Genomic DNA, 24,141 nt, shown 5'->3' on the forward strand with positions numbered 1-24,141 from the left:
AGGGAACACAAGCAGGGGGAGTAGGACAGGGAGAAGCAGGCCTCCCGCTGAGCAGGGAGCCTAATGCGGGACTCAATCCCAGAACCCAGGGATCACGACCTGAGCCAAAGGCAGACGCTTAACAACTGAGTCACCCAGACGCCCCGAAAGAAAAGTTCTTAAAGAAAATCAAAAGTGCTACTCCAGTGGACACAAGAATGAAAGTGCAACACCTTTACCATCGATAGGGAGAAAGTTTCAGTGATCCCAATCAAACAGAAGATCAAACAGCCACATTCCCTTAGGCCAAAACCCAATCCTGAGTGAGGCCCTAACTCTATTCAATTCTATGAAGGCTGAGAGAGGTGAGGAATTTCAAGAGAAACTTGAAACTGGAAGAGGTTGGTTAATGAGGTTAAAGGAGAGAAGCCACTTTATAACATACAAATGCAAGCTAAAGCAAGTGCTGATGTAGAAGCTGCAAAAATAATCCAGTCAGTAACCATCAACATGGAGGCAGAATCTTACACTGCAAAAAGATTACAACTCTGAAAGCTAAGATGATGGCTAGCATTTTTAGCAATAAAGTAAATTTTAATTAAGGCATATACATTGCTGGGGCACCTGGGTGGCTCAGGCAGTTAAGCATCTGACTCTTGGTTTCAGCTCAGGTCATGATCTCAGGGTCCTGGGATCAAGCCCCATGCTGGGCTCCAAGCTCAGGGTGGACTCTGCTTGAGATTCTCTCTCTCCCTCCCTGTCTGCCACTCCTGCTCATGCTGTCTCTCTCTCTCTTTAAAATAATTAAGTAAAATATTAAAAAATAAAAAGATATATATAAAAGATATTTAAAAACATAATGCTATTGCACAATTAATACACTACAATATAGCACAAACATACTTTTCATATGCATTGGGAAACCAAAAAAATTTCATTTCATTCCCTTTACTGAAATATTTGCTTTATTACACTGGTTTGGAACTGAACCCTCAATATCCCCAAGATATGCAACTATAACCACAGTTGAGAAGCACTGGGGGAGAAAAACCCAAGTTTGATCTGGGATAAAAGGGTTCAGGTGTAAAGGTCATGGGGAGAGGAAGGAGAGGAAGTCAGAGTAGGCAGAAGTCTAGTAGGCTAGGCTAAGGAGTAATGCCCAGTTTATTTACTGAAGAAAATTAATTAAAAAAAATCTCAGTTGCTGAATAAAGGTATGGCTGCATTCTGCAGATCCACATCTTAAGTAACAAAATGGTACAACTTACACAATTAGTAATTTAAAAATCCTTTAAACAGTAAGCTCAACAGGGGCATTTCTTTTCAACTTGTCAGATTCTGATTTCAAAAAATGTACTGGCACAGTCACAGAAGAACAAAGGATCTCTATCCTCTATTTGTATCATTTTTAATTTTAAAAAGCTTTTTGGGGGTGCATGGGTTGCTCAGTCAGTTAAGCATCTGCCTTCTGCTCAGGTCATGATCCCAGGGTGCCTGGATCCAGGGAGCCTGCTTCTCCCTCTCCCGCTCCCCCTGCTGTGCTCTCTCTCTCTCTGTCAAATAAATAAAATATTAAAAAAAAAAAAAAAAAAAAAAAGCTTGGGGCGCCTGGGTGGTTCAGTCGGTTAAGCATCTGCCTTCTGCTCAGGTCATGATCCCAGGGTCCTGGGATCGAGCCCCGCATTGGGCTCTCTGCTCAGCAGGGAGCCTGCTTTTCCCTCTGCCTGCTGGTGCTCTCTTTCTCTGTCAAATAAATAAATAAAATCTTTCTTTTCTTTTCTTTTTTTTAAAAGCTTTTTGTTATTTGCATGCTATTAAGAATATATATTTTTTTACATTACTGTCCTACTTACTATGTACCTAAAAATCTGAATCATTAGGGTCTGAGGGTCAGTCTACAAAAAGAGCCTACTGAATAATAAATACACCCCCTTTAAGGGAAGAGAAAGTAATCATATTTCTGTGACCCTGAGCAATGACAGTAAGAAACTAGTATTTTTCGTTGAAATTTGATATACCAAAACATGAGCATCTGCGTTTTCCAGATTTGAACAATGAATATATATTACCTTGTAACAATTTTTTTTGGGGGGGGAGGATGTTAAGATGAAAGAAGAAATCAAGAAGGAAAAAAGCCAGTATTTTAAAAACAAACAATTTCCAAAAGGTCTAAGGGAAATTTGGAAGACAGCGGTTTGTCATAATATAAATACCAACCTTTCAAAATGAAAGGATGACACTCAACAGTGGTTACAAAAGGATGGTTTTCATAAAGGACAGCTATCATAGGTTAAAAATTTGTTTAAAATCTGTAAAGGGTTTCCACAAAAAGACAAGATAAACTACGATCTCTAAAATTCCTTCAGTCTCAAAAATTATAAGATTCTATGGTTTCTCACCATTACAAAAGTATTTAAAAATACTCAATATGAAAAACATTATTTTTAGTGATATTTAAAATCTAGCATTTCTGAAAAAAAAGAACACACTTTCACAAATTGCCAATCTGCTCAATTCAATTAAATGACAATTATCTTTCTGGCCACCGTGGGCTTCTAAGTACCCAAGCTCTGTTTACCTTTCTTTCCTCATTAACCTTATGTGAGAATTTAGTTCCTCTGGAAAATGAAATACAATGTCCCACTGATTTAAATAGTTAACATTAAAAAGAACCTGCAACCAGATGAGCATACTATATGCACTCAACAAATGTTTTACTGAACAAATAAAAAATCTCTAGTAAGTAATAAGTAATAGTTAAGTATCAATACGAATATAAAAAGCAAACAGATTCTGTGTAAACCATATTCTCTGGTTTCTGCGACTCTCTGACAGCTCTTTTTTTCTATCCCTCTACATAAATGTTAACATGCTTTTGCCATCTCTCTTTACCAGCTCCCTCTATGTGCTTTCTTCCTTGGCCATCTCATCTATTGTTCACTGCTTCACTAAGGATAATTCCCAAAACTTTCCTTCAAACTACAATCTTTAGACATACATTTTTAATTGTCTATAGTACAAAATGTTTCCACTTAAATTTCTAGACAGAACTACAAACTCAAAATGTTTGATTCCCCTATTCATTCATACAAATGTTTATCCAGCGCCTACCACATTATCAGGCACTCCTAGGAACAAATGAAAAAGACATGTTGTCCTCATCAACTGAGTGGAGATAACAGGAAATGTGAGAAGGTTGGAAAAGGTTCGCAAAGAACTGGCAGGAAAGACAGACAACTAGGTAAACGAGGCATTGACAATCAGTGCTGACACCCCAGTAGAAGCTGGAAACCAGTGATATAAAGTATTCCCAAGGCTGGCCAGTTTGAAGACTCTCATTAATGTCCAGCAGCACATTCAGGAGTGGGGAGTGGTGGGAAGCACACAGCAGCTGGAATGATAAGGAATTAGAGCTGTGCCATATATGTGTAAAGAAAAGCAAGGCAGAAGATACTGCCAGGAAAATGGTTAGAATGACATTTCATGGAAGTCTAAGCCACAGAGTAAAGCAGGAGAAGGTGGAAGAGAATAAGGAAGACAGCAGAAGGAACTGCCAATTTTAATATGATTGTATAAAAGCTCCACCTACAGTAATTATTAAATGCTTATTGAGTCAAGCTTACTATGGATTGCTTTGTTCATTTAATAAAAACAACAGAGGGGCACGGGCACCTTGGTGGCTCAGTCGGTTAAGCGTCTGCCTTAGGCTCAGGTCATGATCTCAGGGTCCTGGGATGGAGCCCCACATTGCATTGAGCTCCCTGCTCAGCGAGGAGTCTGCTTCTCCCTCTCCTCCCCACTCGTGCTGTCGCTGTTTCTCTCCCTGCTTGTGTTCTCTCACTCTCGCTCTCTCTCAAACAAATTTAAAAAAATCTTTAAAAAAATAAAAAATAAAATAAAAACAGGAGAAAATGTACTGAGTAAGAAAATTGGAGGCACAGGAGCTTGTGATTTGAACTTAAGGTTTCAGGTGATGAGAGGGGTTTAGAACATCAGACATTAAAAGTCAAGCACACATTGTATATGTGATTGAGTGTGCATGCGTACACATACCCACAGAGAGTGATAAATATGGTAAACTGCTAACAATCAGGGAATAGGGATGAAGCAATACAAGAATTTTTCATACTATTCTTATAATTTTTCTATGAGATTAAGATTATTCCAAAAGAAAAAGTTTAAAATGGGCGCCTAGCTGGTGCATGTGACTCTTGGTCTTGGGGTCATGAGTTTGAGACCTGCACTGGGCGTGGAGCCTACTTAAAATAAAAATTAAAAAAAAGTTAAAAACAAAAAGCTCACCTGCTTTCCCAAACACGTTCTTCTCCCCAACTTCACCATAACCACCTTTCCTGACCTCTAGATTTTTAAAAAATTTATTTATTTAAGTAATCTCTATAGCCAACGTGGGGCTCGAACTCATGACCCCTAAGATCGAGAGTTGCATGCTCTTCCGACTGGAGCCAGCCAGGCACCCCTCTCTGACCTCTAGATTTAAAACCTTGAATAATCTTCCATATTTATGTCTCCCACTTCTAACATGAAGAGGGATGTAAGTTCTATACGCTCTAGTATAGTGATGTCTCTTGAAGCCATTAAAAAAAAATCTGAACTCTATAATGTAAAACTATCAGGTTGGGAAAAAGAGCTCAAAGCCCAAGTCACCAAAATTTACCAATGAAGAAACAACTTTAGACAAGTAAAAATAGCTTGCCCCAAACTCATATAGCCATGAAGAGATAGGGCCAAGATTAAATCCAGACTTGATGGCAAAGCCAGTGCCCAGATAACCTCACCACAGGAAAATCAGAATTTAATTTTCATTATAAAAGAGGTAAACATCAAATCTTTAAAATGTAATAATACGTGATTTTAGGCTGAGAGTCTAAGATTCAAGTTTTTATTTTCAAAACTCACTGTATTACAATACAGAGTAAAATATCAAGAATAAAAAATTATAGTAACAAAATACAGTAAAAATGTATTCCATCTGTTGTAGAAATATGATAATGTAAAAAGTCTTAAGACTCAATGCATTAAAGACTAAAAAAAAAGGGGGGGGGTAGCTATGTAAGAATTGTTTCCCCTCTCAAAATTCATATGTTGAAGTCCTAACTCCCAACTTGACAGATGGTATTTGGAGATAGGTCCTTTGGGAGATAATTAGGTTTAGCTGAGGTAATGAGCATGGGGCCTCATAATGGGATTAGTGCTCTTTTAAAGAGAAGACACCACAGCTCTCTCCCAACCACATGAAGACACACAGCTAGAAAGCAGCCATGTGCAAGCCAGGAAGACCTCACCAGAACCTGATTATGTGGGCACCCTGATCTTGGTTTTCCAGCCTCCAGAGCTGTGATAAATTCATCTTAAGCCACCTAGTCTATGGTATTTTCCTTTTTTTTTTTCTTAAGATTTTATTGATTTATTTGAGAGAGAGAGAGAGAGAGAGAGAGAGAGAGAATGAGCCAGGGTGAGGGGCAGAGGGAAAAGCAGACTCCCTGCTGAGCAGGGAGCCCACTCATGACCTGAGCCCCATGACATGAGCCGAAGTCAGACACTCAACCAACTGAGCCACCCAGGTGCCCCTATGGTATTTTCTCATGGCAGCTGGAGTTGGTAAGGATGGGGAGACTGATGAATTAACTTCAGAAAACATTTAGTCTATCAAATTTGAAACTAAATTTTCCATTTAAAATGAAAAGGTCTTGCTTTGGGTAAGAGACTGAACTGGTCAACTTCTAAGTTCATTTCGATCTCCAATTGTTATAATCAGTAATTCTAAAGTTAGGGTGACATCAAATATTTTTTAAGATCACATTTGCTGCTGTAATAGAAAAGCTAAGAATACCACCATATGTTGAGTGCCTCTACTTCAAATAGCACTACAGCAAAAGCATTAAAAATTGTCATTTTTAAAAACAAAGTGTAATATAAATAAATCTGTTGGAATTCTAATCAGAATGGAAGAAGGGCTCAGGCTGTTCTTAGAAACTGAAACATGTGAATTAAGTTTCTGGGGCAGAATGCCTTAACAATCAGAAAAGATATGTAGTTATCAAACCTTCTGTACCATAAATTACTGTTCTAGCAAAGTAACAAATCTGTGTGTCTACCATTTACTAGATGAGGTGAATGCCACATTATTCTTTTTGACAACTTATAGTTTTTCTCTATCTGTTCCATTTTCCTGACCTCCAGAAGTTAATTCTATACCTCTTATGTTGTGCTTCTTTACTTAAGATCTACATATATGATCTGCTTCCTAGTTACCAGAAATACTGAATAAGCTACAATATTCATCTTTAAAATACATTGGATAGGGACGCCTGGGTGGCGCAGTTGGTTAAGCCTCTGATTCTTGGTTTCAGCTCAGGTTGTAATCTCTAGGGTGGCTGAGATGGAGCCCTGTGTTGGGCTCCGCACTCAGCCCAGGGTCTACCTGAAATTCTCTCTCGCTCTGCCCCTTCTGCTCGTGCGTGCATGCTTGCTCACTCTCTCTACCTCTCTGAAATAAACAAATCTTTAAAATAAAATACACTGGATAAAGTCAATGTGTACTTGCCCAACTACTTAAACCATTTTAGTAAAAAGTACTAAGCTTTGTTCCTTGGTGACCACTTCTCCAGTCTCCCAACTGTTTTTGGTTTTGTTCTAAATTATCCTTAATATATCTCCTTAGGAGTCTTTGAGAGCATCCACTGGCCTCCACAGGGCCTTTGTGCAAATAGAAAAAACATACCCTTCCGGGAAGATACACGTAATCCTCTGGGTGAGGTGCTGATGCATTGGGAAAAAGGGGGGAAATGAAGGCACAATTACCCCTGGGAGGCCTAGCCAGAGCATAGGACTCTCTGCAAGCAGAGCATGGAGTAGGTTTCAGTCCTTGTTGCCTCCTTCACCCCCACACATATGTGCAATACACAAACTGTACAATTATACACAGCAGCCCTACACTTTCAGATTATTCATTAGTAAAGAGGAAAGGATGATCAAGTATTAACTTCTCTAGCCACCCATACACCAACCACACGTGCATCCATCTCTTACTTTGTAAACTCAAGATATATTTGGAGGGGATCTTCAAACATCATAGAGAACCACCCTCACCTTTAACTTTCTACTTTTCATAGTTCTCTTTTCTGTATTAAATATGGTCAAGGCTCCTGTCAATACCAAAGAATATAAAATTCTAAACATACATGGAAACATTTAATGTGATCTTTGCAACAATCCTCTGAGATAGGGGAAGTGGGTATTTTCCTTATTTCACAGATGAATAAACAGGTTTCCCCTGCTATCAGAAAGCAAAGTATTCCTCTGAAACCTTTTGTAAGCTGAAATGCTACAGCAAAGAAACAATTACCATTAATTTATATGGAAAACTTTTTGTGTTGTTCCCAGACCTGAGAAATAACCTCTTAGGCTTTTCTGACACCTTAGGACACGTCTTGCTAACAAATTCACAAAACAGATGATGATAAAGCACAAACTAGATGCTGAGTGTAGTTCCAGGGGAAGGAGCTTGGTGGCACCACTCTTGATGCTCAGGGTGCGCCCTGCCTCTATAATGGCTGACTGCTATTTCCGCTTTTTGCCTTTTTCCGTAAAAACAAAAATCATCTTCAGAATTTTCAGTTAGAAAAAGCAAGTAATAATGTATGTCTTTCATAAAAGCAAAGTGGGGTAGTGACAACCTTCAAAAAGCATCTAAAATTTGAAGAAGTCATGTCACTTGCCCCCAAAGTTAACAGCAGGCACAAAGGACAAAACTTAGGTGATAAAAGGTTTAAACCTAGGTTTTTACACTCATAGTCCAGAGCTCATACTGAGTATTCAAGTCACCTAAAAGTCAAGAAGTCTCACTACTTATTCCTCCCTGCTTAACCCTCCACCCTTATTACCTAAATTCTTTTAGGGTCACCAAGGATCTCTCAGCCAAATCCAAAGGCCACTTCTCTTAGATCTTTCTGAACTCCGCTACATTCATCTGTAATAATCCTATTTTTTAGATTATTCTCTTCCATCCTGATTTCTGTAGTGACTTCCTTCTTCACTTATTCATTGTTGCTCTCCTTCTCTTGCTATAGATTGTCTAAGATATCCTGCTAAATTTCTGTCTAAACAAATACCTTCACTTTGCAGTTTATCATGGAAATGGTTGCCCCTAGTATGTAGTTAAGGCTCTAAATTATAGCTCATCTCCTGTAATGCTGCCATTGCCTGCGATGAATCTATTCCATTCTAGGCTTCCATCACTTCTGGCCTTCATCAATTCCAATTGTTGCCTGATCCTATCCAGCATTCATTTCTTATAGCATTTATGTCCTAAAGCGTGAAATACAAAAGACTACTGATGACATATTAGATGATTTTAAGTGGTCCATAGAAGCATATTTAAAATTATGTTTATTCTGAAACACACTGAGGAAAAAAAAACATAACACCAAATAATTTTGTATGTTTTCTTTGAAATTCACTTAATTAAAAGACGGTAAGTTATTAAAGAAAAATATTAAGACAGGTGATTTGAAGATGTAAAAAGTCATGACTTGTCCTAAGTTTGGGCAATACTGGCCACTGGGAAGTCCATGTAGGGTGGAACTTAAGCACTACAGTTAGGCTCTGGGTCAATGATTCGAATCCCATATACTAGCTAAGTAAGTCTAGAAGAATTACTTAAACCTCTTTAAATTCCAGTTTTCTAGCTGTGTAACAGGGATAAAATAATCCACCACCCAGGCGTACTGTATAGATTGAAAAAGATAATCCACAAAACTTTCTTAGCTCAGTACCTGGCATGGAAAGTGCTCAACAAATATTAATAATTGCAATTATTCATGACCTCTCTTGGCCATCATGCCTTCACTTGTAATCAACTAGACACATGATCTATACTATGGACAATTTTCATTTATGGATTTTCTGCCCCAAACTTCCCTTATCTGCTTTTATGTCTTTATTTTTATCTTCTGGTATAAATCCAAACATCACATGATAACTTTAAACATTAATCTTTAAAACTGTAAGCATCTTGGCAGTGGGAACCAAAAGCCATATTCCTCTGATTCACTAGGCCTTATGAAATTAAAAGAATCTTTAATGTTTGTTGAATAAATCTAAAAATCAGAAAGGAAAATCTGCTGCAAATAAATCTCACAATGGATAGTACATAAACACAAACTGTTTGAAAGCATCTGATACTATTCTAATGTGTAAATAAGGGGGCTGGGGGGATGACAAGGTATGCCTTTGCTCCACTAAGATATCTGTCAGTTTAATCTTAGTTGTGGGTCTCTTCTTCTGTTTCCCACTCTCATACATTCAATAATAAAATCTAGGTATATGCCAACCACTGTATAAGGTGGCGAAGACCTGGAAACAATTTAGTAAAAGAAAACAGACTAGTATCGGAACACAGGTAAGAAGAAAATTACTAGATAATATGCTAAGTACGTAATACCCAAGTGTTTTTTATGCTCTGTATGCTTCACAAATGCTGACTACACCCCATCCTCCTCTAACGTAGAGCACCTGGCAGCACCACACAGGGCTGACAACATTACATCACATTAACAGTAATAACTTAACTGCTACCTTGTTTTCAGGTATATGCTAACCATATAAAAGTTTTTGTCTACCAACCAGACCACTGCTGAAATTCACTAATAGGCCTTGTTTCATGTGATTTGCCAGCAAACATGCACACACACAGGCCCTAAAACATGACTGGCATTCTGTTAATCTACAGCAAAATGACTACAAATATAACTGGCAAAAACATCAGTTTATACTTAGCCTTTCTGGGGATTGGGAAAAATATATAATAGGAAACGTACTGAAGTTACCCTCTCTAGAGAATTCTTTTACCACAAAATGTCCTCACTGATGCATCAAAGGTTTTATTATTGAGAAATTTAAAATGTTATGACTCAGAAAACTAACATTAATTCTCAAGCTTCTAAGCAACAGTTAACGCTAACAATGATGAAGATAAGCTATCACTGTGTTACCTTTTCATAAGTTATAAATCTCACTTTACTGAAAGTGTATTAGTCATAACTCAGTGAGACACAACTCTTGGATCTCCTTCACTGTAAGAATTAGGGTTCTGTACCAATTTGTTTTTATCAATTTTATCAATATCATTTTATCAGTAATCAATCCTTGTCTTACACAAATATGGCATAAACAGCATCTGAAACAGAAGTTACTCAACTGGCTTACAAGCCGAAGCAGTGTTTGGATGGAGGGCAAGAGGAAACCACTTGCAGGGAGGGGAAAATAATATAATCTTCAAAGACATTTTACCAATAAAGGTGGTGGGGTGGCGTAAGGGTAGCGGGGAGATGGGCTGGAATGAGTCAGAACTTCTGTATTTTCAGCTGTGCTCAACACACTGAGCCCAGGGTTACTGACTGTAGAGCATGAACAAATCTTTAAGAAACAAAATCTAGTGTGTGGTGTAAAAAGAGAAAAACCCAAAGAATATATACTCTTCTCTAAGAATAAACAGATTACTCACTGCTTGGGAGAGTACTTTCTTCTACCAATATTCTGCCAATTCACTGTTAGTTGGCCTTTTACTATGTACTAAGAACAGTAATAAGCCCTTCACACACATTATCTTTATTAATACTAAAGCAACCTTGGAGGGAAGTACTATTATCATCATCACCTCCATTTTATAGATGAGGAAATATTTTATCAATAATAGAGGCCAGATCTCAAAATTTTAAAATTGTATGCTGTACTATACATTTAAGAGTTTTAACCAACTGGCCTTTAAATAGAAAAAGACAGAAAAACTAGCTTCTATCCTATCCCCAAAGTAGTTATAACTATTTTTTTACACCTTGCAACACTTTCACCATTGTAAGCAACAATGTTTCTATACTGAAATCAAAGGAAAGAAAAAACTAGGTTAACAATGCTGCATCTTTAGTTACTACAGTTCCTAAAATTACAAGGAACAGGAAGGCAGTTTGACGGCCCAGAGCATCCTTTGGATTTAGACAGTTTGGGCTTGAATCTCTACAGCAGTGACCTTGGTCAAATTAGTATCGTAGATTTCATTTCCTCATCTGTAAAATGGGATGATGATAACAACACCACCTCCCTCAAGGAAAGATCATATATGTAAAGGGCTTATTACTATGCTCAGTACAATTAAAACATCAACTAATGGTGGAGGGAAAACAGCCACATATATATGCTCACCAAACCAAAATATAAAAGTAAAAAGCCTAGATTCTCACAAGTCCATTATTGAAAAGAAGAAAATTACTATTTGACTACATGCTCAAGATAAAATCCAAATTCAACCTATTCCTAATTTTTTAGGGGATCAATGCATTTGAGGTGGGCCAGAAACGATGCTGCAGTGCATCTGTGACACACACCTAAAAATGGCTCCAGTCAGAGCAGCATCTTAATCACCAACAGAGGAGGTTAAATCTACTTTTAACAAATGCTGGAGTTAGACTTGGTGGGCGCTTAAGTATCATTCTATCGTTTTTATTTGCAGGAAGGAGTAAGTTATCAGGCACTTAATCAAGAATCGTGATTCTTCTGGTGCATTCCAAATGAAAATCTTACAGCACAGCCGCCTACCGTACAATTAATTCCAAGTACCCTAGCAAGGCATGAATCTATGAACCCAGGCTGAAGATCGGCCAATGCAGAAGTCTGGGTAGCAAACATCAGGCATGTTGGAAACCTCAAAAACAAACAAACAAAAAAACCCACACCAAACCTCAAACCAAGTCAAAACAAATATGCATCCCTTTAAAGGAACCAGACGCATTCCTCTCGGGCAAAAGAACAATTTATCAGTGTCCCCATTGGTCCCCATGCCCTTTTCTTCAAGTCCCAAAGCGGGGCCTTTACCGTAACACCAATAATATTAACGCTATCTCAAAGACAGAGAGCTGCAGAGTGGGATTCACTACGCAGGTTAAGGGATGGCGAGGCCTAGGGTATGAAATGACTACCAAACCCTCCTCTGGAGTTGGGGCAGCACGTCCCTAGCGGAAGTAGGGTTGGTCCAGATTCCCCCCAAGAGCCTCCCACGGAGCCAGGTCTTTAACCCGGTCTCTCTCAGACACTGCTCACTGCAAATTCCACCCTCACTACATACGGAAAGAAGTAGGCAGCCAAGGCCCTAGATGAAGCCCTTGAGTTGTCTGGGGGACGCATCCCACACATTAGAAAAAAAGACCGCGCGCCGCCTATCCCAAGGATGGAAACTCCCTTCTTGAGCCGGCAAGGCGAGTAATCCCCCCCGCAGGGCCTGAGCTTGGACTGGGTGGGAGAAAGAGACCGACGGGTCCGGAACTCCCGCTGGAGACCACATGGGGCGGGTATGACTCCGGTTTCCCGCTCCCCGACCAGGAGGCCGAGACTTCCCCCAGACACAGACATCATGGGAACCAAAAAAAAGAGGGGGGTGGCTAGACCCAAGGCCGCCTCCAAGCGGCTTCCCAGTATCTGCCAGCCAGGGTCGGGGTGCGCTTCCACGCCCCAGGCCGCCCCACGCCAGCCCTCCCCGATGGGGCCCGCTTTGATCACAGCCCCTACGCCCTCGCTTTCCTTACCGGCCAGGGCGAGTGTCAAGCGGAGTGTCTGCGCACTTCGAGAGTCTCCGCCGGGCTCTGATCGAGGGAAGGGGAAGGGGAGTTTGGGGGTAGGGGGTGGCTGGAAGAGCCACCGGACTGGGAAAGCCGAAGCTGCGGATGGACGAACCGCCAAAGCACTTTCGCTGCTTCCCGAGAGGGAGAGAGCGAGCGAGAAAAAGAAGCAAGATGGCGGCTAGCCAGCCCCTACGTACTACGTCATGCCGCGGCGTACGTATGGCAAATCTCCGCAAGACCGCCCTCCGGCGCAGAGACGGCCAGATCACGTGTGGCCTCCGTGGCGGCCCAACCCCGGCGGCAGGCGACGGTGCCTCCTGCTGGAAGGAGGGAGTTCCTGCAGTCGAAATTCCCGCTGCCCGGTAAAGACTTTGCCTGAGCTCTCTCTAGGAACTTTGAGGAGAAGGCGGCGACTGTAGGTTGATATGCCTCAGGAAAGTGAGCACTCTTGCATGTGGTGGATGGGTGTGTGAATTGGTTCAACCAACAGTTTGGCACTATGTAGCAACATTACACTATGCATAATCTTTAACCTTGTTATTTGACGGTATCTTGATATTTTCCAGAAATGTGAATACGATATTCATAATGCCAAAACCTGTCCGTTGGTTAAGGTAGATAAATGCATTATGATACATCCACATAATGGACTATTCTGAACCCATTAAATTCAGATTAATACTTAATGATCAGGGAAATGCTTATGCCATAATGTGCTTATGCCATAACTATGCTATAAAAACACCCACATATGTGCATATTCATAGGAAAGACTAAAAAAATGTACTCTGCATGTTAATAATGGTAATGTTAACAACAGTTTTCTTAGGGGCGCCTGGATGGCTCAGTCGTTAAGCGTCTGCCTTCCGCTCAGGTCACGATCCCAGGGTCCTGGGATCCCACCCTCACATTGGGCTCCAGCCCCACATAGGGCGCCTGGGGCTCCCTGCTCTGCGGGAGGCCTGCTTCTCCCTCTCCCACTCCCCCTGCTTGGGTTCCCTCTCTCGCTGTGTCTCTCTGTCAAATGAGTAAATAAAATCTTAAAAAGCAAACAAACAATAGTTTTCTTAGGACAATCAGATTTTAAAAATATTTTATGCATGGGGGCGCCTGGGTGGCTCAGTTGGTTAAGCCACTGCCTTCGGCTCAGGTCGTGATCCTGGAGTCCCAGGATCGAGTCCCGCATCGGGCTCCCTGCTCAGCAGGGAGTCTGCTTCTCTCTCTGACCCTCCCCCATCTCATGTTCTCTGTCTCTCATTCTCTCTCTCGCAAATACATAAAATCTTAAAAAAAAAAAAAAATTGTATGCATGCCTTCTATAATTTCCTGATTTTATAATCAGAAATCACTTTTAAGGTGTAATGAAGTTTGTGAGTCATAAAATTGTTATGACACACAAATGATGTGTGCATACATACAGTATATATACTGTATGTGTGTAACTATATGTGGTATTTGTTTAGGTTTCATAAAGAATTACATATTCTTTAGGTTTTATTTATTTATTTTTAAAGATTTTATTTATTTATTTACTTGACAGAGAGAGGGAGAGAGAGAGCACAAGCAGGGGGAGTGGGAGAAGCAGGCAGAGGGAGAGGGAGAAGCAGGTTCTACTAGGGGCTCCACTTCCTGGGGCTCCACTCCCTGCGGCTCCACTGGGGGAGGCTCCCCTGGCAGGGGGCCTCCAGTGGGGGCTCTATCCCAGGACCTTGGGATCATGACCTGAGCCAAAGGCAGATGCTTAACCGACTGAGCCAACCAGGTGCCCCTAAAATATTTAAAAAATTACAAAAATTATTCTTCCATAAAAAAATAATATCTACTCAAATTTGTGTTATTTACTTGCCAGATATGTACTGAGCACCTTCTGTCTGTGCTAGGTAATGGGAATATAAAGGTGCTGAACAATTAAGACTTTGGTCTAGTGATACAGATCCAATAATAGGTTTGGATATGTGCAATGAAGGAAACAAACAGGATATCAAGATAAAAAATAACCAGGGAGAAGAGCAGGAGGAATTTACTTTAGAAAATGTGGTCACTGAGTACCTTTCTGAGAAGGGGCCATTTAAACTGGGACCTAAATGATAACAATAAGCAGTAATGCGAAGAGAGCTGGAAAGTGCTCTGGACCAAGTGAACTGCAGTTGCAAATGCCCTGATCTGGGAAAGAGATTGGAATGTTGTAGGAACTAGGGGAGGAGTATGCCTGGAACTTAGTTAAAAGAGAGAGTGACACAACTTGATGCTAGAAGGAAAGATGAGGGCTGGATTCAGAGGGGCCTTAGAAGCGAGATTAGGGAGTTCAGAATGTCATCTAGGTGCAGTGAAAAGTTTTTGGAAGATTTTAAGATGAGGAACCACATGATCTGATGTTTTACATTTTAACAATCCTGGAAGTGGGGCGCCTAGGTGGCTCAGTAGTTAGGCGTCTGCCTTCGGCTCAGGTCATGGTCCCAGAGTCCTGGGATCGAGCCCCACATCGGGCTCCCTGCTTGGCGGGAAGCCTGCTTCTCCCTCTCCCACTCCCCCTGCTTGTGTTCCTCCTCTCGCTATCTCTCTCTGTCAAATAAATAAATAAAATCTTAAAAAAAAAAAAAAAGATTATTGGGAGTGAAGAGTGTGAAAAATAGATTGTGGGGAGGCAAGAAAGGAAACCAGCAGCCCTGCTAGGCAGTGATGAAGTAATTACAGTGGTGAAGAATGATAGTGGCCTGGACTAAAATGGAAGCATGGAGATGGAGAGAAGTAGACAGGTTTGGCATGTATTTTGGAGCTAAAATACACTTGCTTGTGGGACATGATGGCTTCTAAATGTGGGGGAAGAAGAAAATCAATGACAACAGATTTATGGCTTGAGCAACAGGGTGAATGACAGCAACGTTTATAGAGATTATGGTGTTGGAAGAGGGAAGGAAAATCATTTGGTTGGTGGAGCAATATTAAAAAGAAAAATTGGGGAAAATTAAATTTTGGACATGTTAAATTTGAGATGTTCATGTAATGTCTAACTGTAGATCAAGTATGCAGTTGACATGCATGTCTAGAGCTCAGAGGAGAAGTCAGAGTTGGAGAAAGAGATTTGAGTCTCATAGATATGGGTTTCAGACTTATACACACACATTCCATAGACATGTGTTTAAAGTGGTAGAAGCAGATGAGATCATTTAGGGAGAGGAAAAGAAGAAAAAAAATGGCCAGTCCTAACAACAGCAATATGTAAAGGTTAGGTGGGAGTGGAGAACATAGCAAAGAACAAAGAAGCCAGAGAACTGGGAAGCCTGAAGATGATGATGATGTCACAGAAGGCAAGAGAGGAGAGAATTACAAGATGGCATGAGCACTCAGATATGTTAAATGCTGCTGAGAGGTCAAGTCATATGAAGAAGGAGCCAAAAGTGTCCATTGTGTTTGGCAACATGGAGGTTACTAGTATCTTTTACAAGAAGTTTGGTGGAGTAACGAGGTCAGAAAGTCATATGATGGTGAGTTGAAAAGGAAATAGATGTTGAGAAAGTGGAGATGATGGATAGTCAGTTATTTCCAGAACTTGAATTTTGCCAAGACAGAAAAACAAGGTAGCTGGAAGGAATGTGGAGTAAAGAGAGACATTTTTAAATATTGGAGACAGTAGATGATGTTTGTATGATGATGGGAATAATCCAGAAGGAGGTGAGGAACAATTATGTAGAAGAGAGAGGGAACCCTAAGGAAGGGAGGTCCCTGAGAAGGTGTGAAGGTGTGGATTCAGGGCACTGATGGAGGATTTACCTTTGAAAGGGAAAGTGGGTGCAGCTGTAGGGAGTATTGATGATTCGATGTTGGAAACAAAAGGGAAGTCCCATTGATGGCTTCTGTTTTCTCAGTGAAGTAGGGAGCAAGGAAATCTGCTGAGGGGGCTTGGCTTGTGGGAGTTTGAGGGGAAGATTCAAAAGTAAGAGAGTGAAAAATTAAGCCTAGTGTGAGGAACAGAGTAGGATTGGCATGCTCTGCTGAGAGCACTTTTGATGTTTGTGATGTTGGATGTAAAATATGTCATTCAGTTTATTTATATGATTTCTCCAGCAGCGTAGAGCATTTTGGTACAGCTATGAAGGAGATAGATACATTCATCCATGCTGGGATTTACCAGGCAAGTATAATGTAGGGAAGTGAGGGTATCTATAAGTAAGGGACTGAAATGATGATAATATTGAGTTTGAGCATATGGTAGATGTGTGGTAAATGGAAACTTGTGTCCACTTTATGAATTACATATGGTATATTTTAAATTCAAGGATTCCCTGCCATCTCTCCTGGTCTGAGCTGTATTTCCCACCAATCTGGTCAAGGATTGTCACTGCAGCAATGTTAGAATAAATAAAATAATAAACAGAGGTAAGTTCACAAGCACACACCAACCTCACCCCCCCCCCTCCATTGGTATCAATGGTCTTTTGAAATGGAAAAGCTTGGCTGATATAGGGTCATTGCCAGGGGAAAGCCTACTGACTGTCCCCAAGAGGACAGGGAAGCCTTACCTTGGTGAATTTTTCCCAACCCTCTAGGATCTGGCCTAGAATGTTTTAGCCTCAGAAGTACCTTTCTTTGGCAACATAAAACAGCTCCAGCAATCAGATGAATTTATATTAGCCAAGGTCATGAGAATGATATATATAACCAGAATATTAATTTATTAATTTTCAATTTATATACCTGAAGACTCAAGACTGCAAAGCCAGTGTATTTACTACATAGACAAACTTACTGAAGGCTGCTTGCTGAGCACAGATTCAGAACGAGTAGAGTTATGTGTATAGGTTGTTCTTGATTCATCTATCTCCATGACAGGATGATGTTGTCCCAAAGATAGAAATACTCAATTTCCAATGGTTGCAACTTTCTACATTGATCTCCAATACAGTAGGGACATCCTGCCATGCTATTGATTTGAGCTGCTTTCTCCTTGACAGCACTCGGATGGGCACTGAAGTGCTCCTGTATGCTCCTTTCTCTGTTTCCATGGCTACCCAAACCTCTTAGCAAAATTGTTTCAATAAAAATCAAGTTACAGTCAGGTCAGGCCAGTTTGTGTTTTAAAGGTGACTTTGCTTACTTTGGTCTTATCCATTGCGTGTAATCTTAAAGTTTAGCTCTCAGAGAGCAGTCTTATTTCCCTTATTTCCAGTATCTTGGGGAAAATCAGACTGAAATCTCTAGGTATTGGTCCAATGTCCAGAGCCAAATAATATTCTTTTAAAATTTACTTTGTTTTGTATTATTCGCACCTCTCCTAACACCCCTTCAGCATAGGCAAATTTGTCATAATGGAAATGTTCTCATGACATAGTGAATGAAAGCTTGTCATTCAATTTCCAGTTCTGCTTTTTCTAAAAATTAATTTTAGGGTTACATTATCAAATTGCCAATTGGTGAAATACAACCAGGCAAACTGTTTCTTACTGAAAACAAATTGATACTCCAAAGAATATGACCTATTTTCTTTGTGATTGCCTAGTCTTATTTGCTAATGGTTTTTTGTTTTGTTTTGTTTTGAGAGAGAGAGAGTGCACATGTGCATGAGTGGAGGGGTGGGGGTGGGGCAAAGGGAGAGGGAGAGAGAGAATCTTAAGCTTGCTCCACACTGAGCACAAAGCCTGACGTGGAGCTCAATTTCACAACCCTGAGACCATGACCTGATCCAAAATCAAGAGTCGGATGCTTAACTGACTGAGCCACCCAGGCGCCCCTTGTTTGGCTTTAAGTTTCTACCCTTCTCATTAGGACTGATTCTATAAACCTAGGGGCACTGAAGATTTATGAGATATTAGGTAAAAGATAAAAGAATCAATGGCCATATCATGCTTTATTAGTAGTAGTGTATCTTTTTAAAAAATTTTTTTTATTAACATATAATGTATTATTTGTTTCAGGGGTACAGGTCTGTGATTCATCAGTCTTATACAATTTGCAGCGCTCACCATAGTACCTACCCTCCCCAATGTCCATCAAGTAGTAGTGGTTTTTTTTTTTTTTAAGATTTTATTTATTTGATAGAGAGAGACACAGCGAGAGAGGGAATACAAGGCGGGGGGAGTGGGAGGGGGAGAAGCAAGCCTCCCACGGAGCAGGGAGCCCGATGTGGGGCTGGATCCCAGGACCCCGGGATCATGACCTGAACTGAAGGCAGATGCTTAACTACTGAGCCACCCAGGCGCACCAGTAGTAGTGTTTCTTAAAGGTTTATGTGCACAGGACAATTTTGGTCTCTTTTCATCAATAGTCCAGCAAATCATATTTAGTAAAACTGTGAAACATTATAAGCCTGATGTAATGAAAATCATAATACCCAAATACTGTATGAAAATGTAATCTAATTTTCTTAACTTCAACAGATATTGAACTTTGCTAATAAAGAAAAATATTGCCAGTGCCTCAAAAAAATTACCTTTTGTCAAGTTGTAAGAGGTTACATACTACATACATGTAAGAGGTTACATGCATACACTTATATGTCACATATAAAATATTACATTATATAAAGTGGAATAAATATCTTTGTTCTTATCAGTCTATTATGAACTGGCTCAGCAAATCTTTCTTATAATGGAATAAAAAGTACAATCTGGTTAAAAGTGTTACTCGTTTATCACAAGTCCTATGTTAGTGAAATCTGAATTAACTGGGATTTGCTGTCCACCCAAAATTTCTCCAGATTTTTCTTAGCTAAGCGAAGTAACTAAATTCTTGGAGCAGTGGACCCAAGTCAAGAGGGTATAGTGTTGTTGATGAACAGAGAACGATATTTGGGAGCATGGGGAAGCAGGGAGGGAAGAGATAGGAGATAGGAGAAAACAGTAGAACACAGATTTGCCAGGCTCACGGCTTTGCCTTAGGCTGAAATTTCACCAGAGTCAGGAAGTGAGTAATGATAAAGGGCAAGAATCTAGAGACCAAAGGGAAAGAGGGTGGGTCTAGGGAATGCAGAGCAGAAAAGGTTAAAAAGGAAACTAGCCAGGGGGTAATTGAAGGTACTGAATAGGGGATGTCTTAACTTGTTAGCCCAGAAAATAGAAACCTGACATATTCCTGATGGATATACAGTGCTCAATAATTACCTCTAAGATTGTAACACTGGGTGTTGCCTGTAGCATTTCTCAAAGTATAAGGCACTTTTTTCCCCCTCCCTGACCAATTGTATATACAATGTATAAATGGAACCACCCCAGTTTCATTTTTTATTTCATCTTTTATTGCTCCATAGTAATTAAGAGAAGTAAGGTTGATAGTACATTTCTTTGTTAGCACTGGGACTAGGTATTTGTTTTATTTTTAACTGAAGTATAGTTCACATACAATATTATATTAGTTTCGGGTGTACAACAAAGTGATTTGGCATTTATATCCATTACAAAATGCTCACCTTGATAAGTGTAGTTACTCCCTGTTACCATATAAAGTTAATACAATATTATTTTCTATATTCTATATACTGTCCTTTTCATCCCTGTGATTTACTTATTTTATAACTGGAAGTTTATACCTCTTAATCCCCTTCATGTATTTTACCCATCCCCCTACCATCAGTTTTTTTCTATTTATGAGTCTGTTTCTGGTTGTCTGTTTTGTTGATTCCACATATAAGTGAAACGTGGTATTTGTCTTTCTGTGTCTGCCTTATTTCACTTAGCATAGTGCCCTCTAGGTCCATCCATGTCATCAGGAATGGCAAGGTTTTGTTCTTTCTTATGGCCAAGTAGTATTCCATTATTTATATATGTATGTATACACATGCACACACATACACCCCCCCCATCATCTTTATCCATTCATCTATCCGTGAGCACTTAGATTGCTTCCATATCTTGGCTATTGTAAGTAATTCTGTAATTTTAGACTTCCTATAGAAAAGAGAATTTCATGTGTTACAAAGTATCAGCAGCCCATGCCTAGTTCAGGTTTTGTTTCTTTGCATTATCCATTCTTCTTTCTGCTGGGTTTAATTAAACAGTTATTTCAGAATTTCTTTGATTTGCTGAGCGTCTCAGAGGATTGCTTCACATGGGAATTCATAGTACAATACTCCAGGGATTGGCCATTGTTAACCTTATAGGGCACAGTCTTAATAGGAAGAAAAGAGAAAAGGGATAGTGATTGAACGAATTGAGAAAAAGCTTCTCAAAGTATTTAGCAGCCTGGGTAAATTGCAGTGAAATAAACCTCTCTTCATTTCAATATTCAATATTACCTATATGAAATTTTTAATTGGAAAGTCTTAATTATTGCAATGATTAATAAAATTGTGCTACCTTTTAGGCTACATGTAACCAGGCCACTTGTCCAACTTTGAGAATGCTGGTAGGGTGGGTGATCAGTCATCCCAGTTTGCATGAGACTGTCGTGGTTTTAGTACTGAAGATCCCATGGCCCCAGAAACCTCTCAGTCTGGGGCAAAATAGGTCAGTTGGCTGCCCTCTGCTGACTACAAGGAAGTGGAGGCATGGATCTTGGTTCCAAGCTACTTCCACATTCAACTCTGCTTTGGGTCCCTATTATCTGCCTGAGAAGATATCCTTGCCGGAGACCACTAACAGGAAAGGAGCCTTGTCTGATGCCACAGAAGATTCTTTTAATCCTCGGGGTTAGCCAAGCTGCAGACAACTAAGAAGTTAGTCCCGAAGAGCCCCCTGGGATCAACTGGACACATCATTGTTGTGGTGCTCACCTGGTTGTCATTGCTGCATTAACTCCTTCTATCCTGTTCCAGCTGCCAATTATCAAATGCTTACTGGGGGCCAGCAGGGTGCTAAGTCCTTCACACACATCATTTTACATGGCAAACTGCCATACAGATTATAAAACTGAGGTTCCAAGATGTTAAATGGCTTGCTTTGAGAACTCACCATGCCAATCGGTATAGAGCTTGTTGCTGTTTGGACTGCGGTATAACTTCAAACAAATTTGATGCCTTCATCCACTCTGCAGTCTCCAGGTTGCCTGGAAAACTTACCTGTACACTCTCTCTGACCTTTCGTTCAAGGTCTGTATCTCTTCATCACTTGCTCTATGACCTGGAGGTATGGTGACTGATGCTGTTGATGAGACCAGGCTCTTTCTCTGTCCACAGAGCATTGTACCCCATGACCTGTGCTGGTGGAATCTCCCTCTTTTCAGTGACAGAAGGTGATTTCAAGTGATTCTTTAAGAACAACAAAAAGAATAAGCATGAACAAATACTATCCATTGGTAAGAGAGCAATAACAAAAGCAAGAAATCCTGTTGCTTGAAATCATTAAGTAATAGATCATTAGTAATTTGGTCTATCTGATACAATTTAAAACACTAAACTAGATTACTGATTTAGAGAGTGAGTTAATTCCTTAGTCACTGTTCTTAAAATTCCAGTTGAATTGACAATTCAGCAATGCATTAATTATTTATCCAATTTTAATGAGTGTTATGAAATGAGATAATGGGAAAGCATTTAACTTACATAGAACCGTGCAAATATAAATTCTAATTATTACTGTGGCATTTTGAACTTTACCTAAGGCCAAAGGATAAGAAAAAATTTTGGTCTCAAGATTATTATTATTATTTATTCAGCACCCAAACTTGCAAAAGGTAAGTTTTTTCCAGGAACAGTGGAGAAAAATGTCTTTAATGAAGAACAGCTGTTGCATCTTCTCTAGCAGTGTGAGTTTTAAGCTGATCATGGTACTAGCTGAGGGTTTCATGGCTTTAGTAGGAAGAAGAGCACTGTTAACAAATCATAACTATTATCATCTTGTATTAGAAAAAAATTTTCTGGGGCACCTGGGTGGCTCAGGCAGGTAAGCATCTGCCTTCAGCTCAGGTCATGATCCCAGGGTCCTGGGGTCAAGCCCCGCACCGGGCTCCCTGCTCTGCAAGGAGCCTGCTTCTCCCTCTCCCTCTGCCTGCCGCTCCCCTTGCTTGTGCTTGCTCTCTCTCTCTCAAATAAATAAATAAAATATTAAAAAAAAAAGAAAAAAGAAAAAAGTTTTCTCAAATCACCTAAGAAGCAATTTGGCTTTAAAGAATTGGCATAAATCTTAGAAGTAAGCATTGCATAGAAATTTTAAGATTTTATTCTTAAGTAATCTCTACACCAACTCATAACCCCGAGATCCAGACTCACATGCTCTACCCACTGAGCCAGCCAGGTGCCTCTGCATAGAAATTCATTAGGTCACAGAAGTGACCTAATGACAGGGAGGAGTCACCTTATTCAAGTGGATCACAGAAAATAAATGGAATGGGAATTCTTAATGTATTACTCAAATTGCATATTTGCTATTTGTAAGCATCATGTCATATATTATAAATCTGTATTATTTGCTTTTATTTTTAATATGGAACATTTAACTTAATGTATGCTATGCTTGATTTACTTTTTTCCTTCAACAAATACTCATTAAGAACTTATATCAGCTATTGTGCCAGTCACGGAGGACATAAAAATGAGCAAGACATTCTAAACTCCTGTTCTCAGGGAACTTATAGTCAAGTGAGATGGGAGGAATAAGGTAAAAAAAAAAAAAAATTATACGCAATTATGACTAAAGGTGGTAAATGCTCTGACAAGGCAATTAAAACGTACCAGGTGAGTCCAAAGGAAAAGCCACCAACCCAGATTTGCAGAGAAGGGTGATCAGGGAAGATGAACCCAAACATATTACAGGAATTAGCTACATGCTTGTGTATGTGTGTGTTATGAGTGAGTTAGTGTGTGTCTGTGGTGGGAAAAGTATGGTAGCATGTGGTAGGACAATGTTTGGGGCGAGAGGGGAAGTTGGCTTACATATAGGGAAGGGTGAAGAATGTTCCAGGCAGAGGGAATATCAAATGGAAAGACCCCCAAAGCCAAAGGGAACATGGCATGTTTGAGGATTTTAAAGTATCTCAGCAGCTCTGTTTAGAAAGTAAAAGAAGTAGGAGCAAAAAAGCAAACTTGCGGGCGCCTGGGTGGCTCAGTTGTTAAGCATCTGCCTTTGGCTCAGGTCGTGATCCCGGGGTCCTGGGATCGAGCCCCACATCGGGCTCCCTGCTCAGCGGGAAGCCTGCTTCTCCCTCTCCCTCTCCCCCTGCTTGTGCTCTCTCTCTCACTGTGTCTCTCTGTCAAATAAATAAATAAAATCTTAAAAAAAAAAAAAAGCAAACTTGCAGAGGTAAGCCGAAACCAGTATGCAAAGAGTAATGAGTTTGGATTTTATCCCAGAGGCAAGAGGAGCCTTTGAATGGGTTTAAACTGGGATGTTATGTAATGTAGGTAAAATCTGTAGTCTTTATTGACATCACACATGAAATACAGCTTAATGTATATTATTCCTTAGTTATTCCCCCCCAATAATTATTTTTGTTAAAGATTTTATTTATTTTAGAGAGAGAGACAGAGACAGAGTGTGAGTGGGTTGGGGAGCAGAGAGAGGAGAAAATCTCAAGCAGACTCCTTGCTAAGTGCAGAGCCCGACATGGGGCTGGATCCTATGACCCTCCATGACCCTGAGATCATGACCTGTGCTGAAATCAA

The 24,141-nt window shown here is 40.1% G+C and overlaps 1 protein-coding gene across 3 annotated transcripts in view; it reads right to left on the reverse strand.

Moving 5' to 3' along the window:
* The window catches only part of PRRC2C (proline rich coiled-coil 2C), a 90,529-nt gene extending 77,731 nt beyond the window's left edge, over positions 1-12,798 (reverse strand). For all 3 annotated transcript variants that reach the window (XM_035010809.1, XM_035010810.1, XM_035010811.1), the window contains exon 1: positions 12,576-12,798. The gene's annotated coding sequence lies outside the window, so the exon portion shown is untranslated. The remainder of the gene's footprint in view (positions 1-12,575) is intronic.
* Between the last annotated feature and the right edge of the window lie 11,343 nt (positions 12,799-24,141).

The sequence above is a fragment of the Mirounga leonina genome, unplaced genomic scaffold, assembly GCF_011800145.1.
Source record: "Mirounga leonina isolate KUSES-001 unplaced genomic scaffold, KU_Mleo_1.0 Mir_154, whole genome shotgun sequence".
Classification (NCBI taxonomy): Eukaryota; Metazoa; Chordata; class Mammalia; order Carnivora; family Phocidae; genus Mirounga; species Mirounga leonina.